Source organism: Pyrus communis, chromosome 10 (genome assembly GCF_041283825.1).
Source record: "Pyrus communis isolate YQ-2024b chromosome 10, ASM4128382v1, whole genome shotgun sequence".
Classification (NCBI taxonomy): domain Eukaryota; kingdom Viridiplantae; phylum Streptophyta; class Magnoliopsida; order Rosales; family Rosaceae; genus Pyrus; species Pyrus communis.
The window spans coordinates 9,217,942-9,224,025 of NC_142574.1; the positions used below are offsets into that span (position 1 = coordinate 9,217,942).

At 38.9% G+C, this 6,084-nt stretch overlaps 1 non-coding gene across 1 annotated transcript; it reads right to left on the reverse strand.

Annotated features, from left to right (window-relative positions):
• Window positions 1-2,164: 2,164 nt before the first annotated feature.
• LOC137714019 (small nucleolar RNA R71) lies at window positions 2,165-2,275 on the reverse strand. Its single transcript, XR_011065362.2, has one exon. It is a non-coding gene; the product is annotated as a small nucleolar RNA R71 (small nucleolar RNA).
• Between the last annotated feature and the right edge of the window lie 3,809 nt (window positions 2,276-6,084).

A 6,084-nucleotide genomic window follows, 5' to 3' on the forward strand; every position in this document is an offset into this window, starting at 1 on the left:
TGGGGACACATTCCTTTCTATAAAACAAGTCTCACTTCACCAAGAGGTGGTTCCGCAAGTTTTCTTCTTCAACCAGTCCATTACACACCCATAACCTCTCCCATTTCACTCCATTCTCTGTCCATTTTCTGTCCCAAGGGCAGAAACCATTCAACCAAGCCATTCTACCTTCATCCGCACCACATTTGGAGAAGCAACACCAAGGAACTCTTCAAGGACTTCAACATCAGTTTTGCTTCAAGGGTTTCTCCTTCTTAATCTTATGTTCACTCATGTTATTTATTTTTATGTTAAACCTTTGTAAACATGAAGTGTAACTAATCTTCCTCTAGGGATTCGATGTAACCTTGCAAAGTTTGCCATGTAATTAAGTTAGAATGCTCAGTTTGTCCATCTATTTCTTGTTTCATTTTCTGTTTTAATGGTGACTTAGTGTGTTGATTTTAATGCTTGATCATCATTTGAATTAATCACTAAGTTGTGTAGCCAAGATTAGAACACACATCATGCATAATCTTGGTAGATATGTGAATGAATGAAGGGAGTGTTTAGCACACATCCTGCCGAGTTATTCCCTTTGGTTTTATGAAAGTTTCTTGTACATTACATAATCTTGATTATGAACCAAAGTTGCACATCACAATTAGGTTCATGATTAGGGACATTTGATCAAATCCACACATCATATGGTTGATCATATCCAAGTGAAACAAACTCAAGAAATAGGTAGATGAATGAGTACAAACTAACTTGACAAACATGGACTTAGTTAAGCAATGGTGAAACCGAATCCCTAGCTTCATTTCCATTGATACTATCCCATTACATTAGTTGTTGATTCATTTATTTGTGTTTACTTCATTTTCTCATGCTTTCAAGTTACAACAACATATCTGTCTATTTAGACTAGTTTGATTCATTTCCAAATCTGCCTAGTTTGTTTAGTTTGATTCATTTCTTAGAGTTCTTGCAAAACAAGTAATTACATAGGTCCAATTAGTCCCTGTGGATTCGACACCCTTGCTTATGCCATTATACTAAATATATTCTAGCATTAGGAAGGAATTATACACCAACAAAAATGGCGCCGTTGCCGGGGACTGATTTCAGTCCCTTGTAATTGCTTGTTTGCTTGTTTGTTTTTTTGATTAGTGTCAAGGTTCATAACTTGTCAAATTGATAACTGGAAGTTGGTTTAAGTTGCATATATTTCGTGAGTAGAAAAGAATCCCTTAGCCATTCCATTATCCATTGGTTTACATCAATTTGATTTACAATCTGCTTTCGTTATAATCTGTCCATTTAATTGCATTTCGTCCAAATACAATTTCTCCCCATATTTTGTTAAGTTTTAGGCTTAGAATCTGTCTTATCTTGTGTTTTGAAGCATTTTGAGTCAAGCTCAAACCTAATTTTCGTCCAAAATTGAGTTTAGTGTCAAAACTGCCCAGTTTGTGTTTTTAGGCAGTTTTGAGAGTTTTTAGCTTGTTTTGAGTCTTGTGAATCTGTTTTGAGTCCCTTGAGTCCTTTCAAACGTTTTTAAGTTTATTTTTATTCATTTCATTGTTGTTTGCTAGTTGATTTTCATTCACACTTGTGTATTTTATTTCAGGTAGTATATGTCAAATAAACTTGTTGAGTTAGGCCAAAGAATTGAACGGTTAAAGGGCCACACTGTGGACAACTTTGTGCCATCAAGTTCATCCCTAATCCGTGAGGAAGAGGAAAGGACTTCACCTAGTTCAACAAGTAAAGGATCTGAGCAATTTGATTGGGAAAGAGAGGAAGAGATGGCGGGCAACCAAGATGAACTTAGAGCTTTGGAGGACTTTGCTCAACCAATCATACCAAATTCACCTTCATGCATTTTGCTGCCCACAGAAGCTAGAAACTATGATCTCAAATCTTCACATTTCCATATGTTTCCTTCATTTTATGGCTTACCTAATGAAGACCCTTTAGCCCATATTAAAGAGTTTTACAATGTTGTGAGTGGTTTACCTTTGCAGGGAGTAAGTGAAGCAAATTTGAGGATGAGAGTGTTTCCTTACACCTTGAAAGATAAGGCCAAGAGTTGGTTGATGACTCTAACACCAGGTTCCCTCACCACATGGGATGCCGTGGCTAAGAAGTTCTTGGAGAAGTTCTTTTCCACTCAAAAGACAGCCACATTAAGGGGACAAATCTTCAACTTCAAACAAGATGATGGTGAACCTTTCAATGAGTGTTGGGAGCGTTTTAAAGGCCTCTTGTTGCAATGTCCACACCATGGGTTACCTTTTCACTTACAAATGCAAATTTTTTATGATGGACTAACCCAAAATTGTCAATCAACTGTGGATAATGCAGCAGGTGGAGCATTGAAGAAAAAGAATGCTCAAGAGTCATATAACATTTATGAGATGTTGGGGTCTAATGCTCAACACAAAGATTTAAGGGGTAAGAAAGTTGGAGTCTATGAAACAAGTTCTAATCATGAGCTTTTGTTGCAGGTAGCTAACCTAGAAAGGAAGCTTGAATCCGTGCTCAACATGGTGCCAAAAGAAAATGAAGTGTGTGCCATTTGCAACTTACCAAACCACCCTACTCATCAATGTCCATCTAGGGAGGCTTACCCCGAGTATGTTCAAGAGCAAGTGAACCTAATGAATTCTTACAATCAAAGACCAAGGAATGATATGTATTCCAATACATATAACCCGAGTTGGAGAGATCATCCCAACCTTTCATGGAAGAACAACAATCAATTCCAAAATTTCCAACCAAAACCTGTCACTAGCCTTGAGGACACGGTTAAATTGTTAGCCCAAAACACCTTGCAATTCCAACATTCCACCAATAGCACACTCCAACAACATTCAGCCGCCCTAACCAAAATGGAGACACAATTGGGGCAGATTGCAGATGCCTTGAACCAAAGAGAGGTTGGGAAGTTTCCAAGCCAACCCATGATACTCCAAAGGAACCAAGAGCAAGCCAAAGCAATCACTACACTTAGAAGTGGTAAGGTTATTGATAATAGAGTTGGAAATGAAGTTACTAATGAATATGATCATGTGAATGCAGGTGTCACTCAAGGAGACAATGAGAAATCAATTGAGGAACCAAGCCATGCCACTTCCTCACTAGAAGCACCAAATCTTCACAAGGTCGAGAAACCATACACTCCACCAATACCATTCCCTGGAAGACTTGCCAAGAGCAAGCAGGATAAGTCATTCAAAGAAATTTTTGATATACTAAGCAAAGTGAATGTTAACTTACCTTTGCTTGATGTCATTAGGAACATGCCGGCATATGGGAAGTTCTTCAAGGAGTTAAACAGCTACAAAAGGAAGTATGGACCACATGAGAAGGTAGTGGTGTCTGAGAATGTGAGTGCAGTTTTGCAAAGAAAACTTCCACCAAAGCTCAAGGATCCAGGCAGTTTCTCTATCAACATCACCCTAGGGGACAAGAAAGTAGAGAATGCAATGCTTGATTTGGGTGCTAGCATCAACTTAATGCCTTATTCAGTGTACCTTCAACTAGGTTTGGGAGATTTGAAAGCCACCACCATTTCATTACAACTTGCAGACAGATCAGTTAAATATCCAAGAGGTATAGTAGAAGATATCCTAGTTCAAGTTGATAAACTAATTTTGCCTGCAGATTTTGTAGTGTTGGACATGGAAGAAGCTCCTATACATGATCGTGAGTTGCCTATATTGCTTGGGAGACCCTTCATGGCCACGGCCAAGACCATCATTGATGTGCAAAATGGACTCCTCACTATGACAGTGTTAGGAGAGACAGTTCAATTCAAAGTGTTTGAATCTCTTGCTCATCCTTCTTCATCTCTTGATTGTTATGCCATTGATGTGCTTGATTCACTTGTATTCTCTAAGTTCTTGCAGGCACAATCGAATGAACCCTTACAAACTGTTTTGAGTCAATCTCAAGATGAGTTTGATGAAGAAGATGCACTCATGGAAGAAGTAGCTGCCTTGGAAGCATTGGCATTGTATCCTTTGAATGTTTCACCTATTGTAGAGCCTTTAGAATCATCAATGTCACATTTAACTCCTTCCACTGTTAAGGCACCAAAACTTGAACTTAAGCCACTCCCACCACATCTAAAATATGCATATCTAGCTGAATTTGAAACTCTTCCAATTATTATAGCTTCTGATCTCACCCCAATTGAAGAAGATAAACTAATTAGGGTGTTAAAAGAGTTCAAATCAGTTTTTGGTTGGTCTATTGCAGATATCAAGGGAATAAGCCCTACCATGTGCATGCATAGGATTCTCTTGGAGGAAGGGGCAAAGTCAACTCGTGAGCCACAAAGAAGACTCAATCCACACATGAAGGAGGTTGTTAGGAATGAGGTGTTGAAATTGTTAGATGTGGGGATCATATATCCCATCTCTGATAGCAAATGGGTGAGTGCCATTCAAGTGGTGCCTAAGAAGGTGGGAATCACTGTGATGAGGAATGAAAACAATGAGCTTGTGACCACAAAGCCCACGGCCAGTTGGCGTGTTTGCACCGATTACAGGAAGTTGAATTCTAGCACTAGAAAAGATTACTTTCCTATGCCTTTCATAGATCAAATGCTTGAGAGATTGGCAGGTTACTCACATTATTGTTTTCTGGATGGATACTCAGGTTACAATCAAATTGCAATCGCCCCGGAGGATCAAGAGAAAACAACCTTTACTTGCCCCTTTGGCACATTTGCATATAGGAGAATGCCTTTTGGACTTTGCAATGCTCCAGCAACATTCCAAAGATGCATGTTGGCCATCTTTTCTGACATGGTAGAAAGATTCATTGAGGTATTTATGGATGACTTCTCAGTGTTTGGTTCCTCTTTTGATGAATGTCTTAACCATCTCTCTTTACTACTTCAAAGATGTCAGGAAACAAATTTGGTTCTCAATTGGGAAAAGTGCCAATTTATGGTGAAACAAGGAATTGTGTTGGGACATGTAATCTCTAGCAAAGGAATGGAGGTGGACAAAGCCAAAATTGACGTCATCACCAATATGGTAGCCCCCACCACTGTGAAGGGAGTAAGAAGTTTTTTGGGCCATGCGGGTTTTTATCGTCGTTTCATTAAGAACTTTTCAATGATCACTCGTCCATTATGCAATCTGTTAGCTAAAGATGTTGTTTTTCATTTTGATAAGGCTTGTATGGATGCATTCAATACCTTGAAAAATGAACTCACCTCGGCCCCTATTATTATGGCACCAGATTGGTCGTTACCTTTTGAATTAATGTGTGATGCCTCTGACTATGCTGTTGGTGCAGTTTTAGGGCAAAGGGTGAACAAGCTTCCACATGTGATCTACTATGCAAGCCGGACTCTGCATGATGCTCAACTTAACTATTCCACAACTGAAAAGGAGTTGCTTGCTGTTGTTTTTGCCTTAGAAAAGTTTAGGTCATATCTTGTGGGATCTAAAGTTATTGTGTTTTCTGATCATGCAGCCATTAGGTATTTGATGACAAAGAAGGATGCTAAACCACGCTTGATTAGATGGATACTCTTACTACAAGAGTTTGACTTGGAAATTCGAGATAAGAAGGGCAGTGATAATGTTGTGGCTGACCATTTGTCCAGGCTTAATGAAAACCATGGAGTGGGACAACCTTTGCCCCTAAATGAATCATTTCCAGATGAACAACTCTTTGTTGTTCAAGAAAAAGAACCATGGTATGCGGATTTTGTGAATTATCTTGCCTGTGGTATAATGAGAAATGACCTTTCTTTTCAGGAAAGAAAGAAGTTCCTTGCCATGGCGAAGCACTACGTTTGGGACGAACCATATTTGTTTAAATATTGCCCTGATCAAATCATTAGGAGATGTGTCCCAGAGAGTGAGCAACAAAGCATTCTAACATTTAGCCATACATTGGCGTGTGGAGGACATTTTGGTGCCAAAAAGACATCTCTAAAGGTTTTACAATCTGGTTTCTTTTGGCCTACTTTATTCAAAGATGCTTTTGATTTTTGTTCTAAGTGTGATAGGTGCCAGAAGATGGGGAACATTAGTCGAAGAAATGAAATGCCATTGAACAACATTTTGGTAGTGG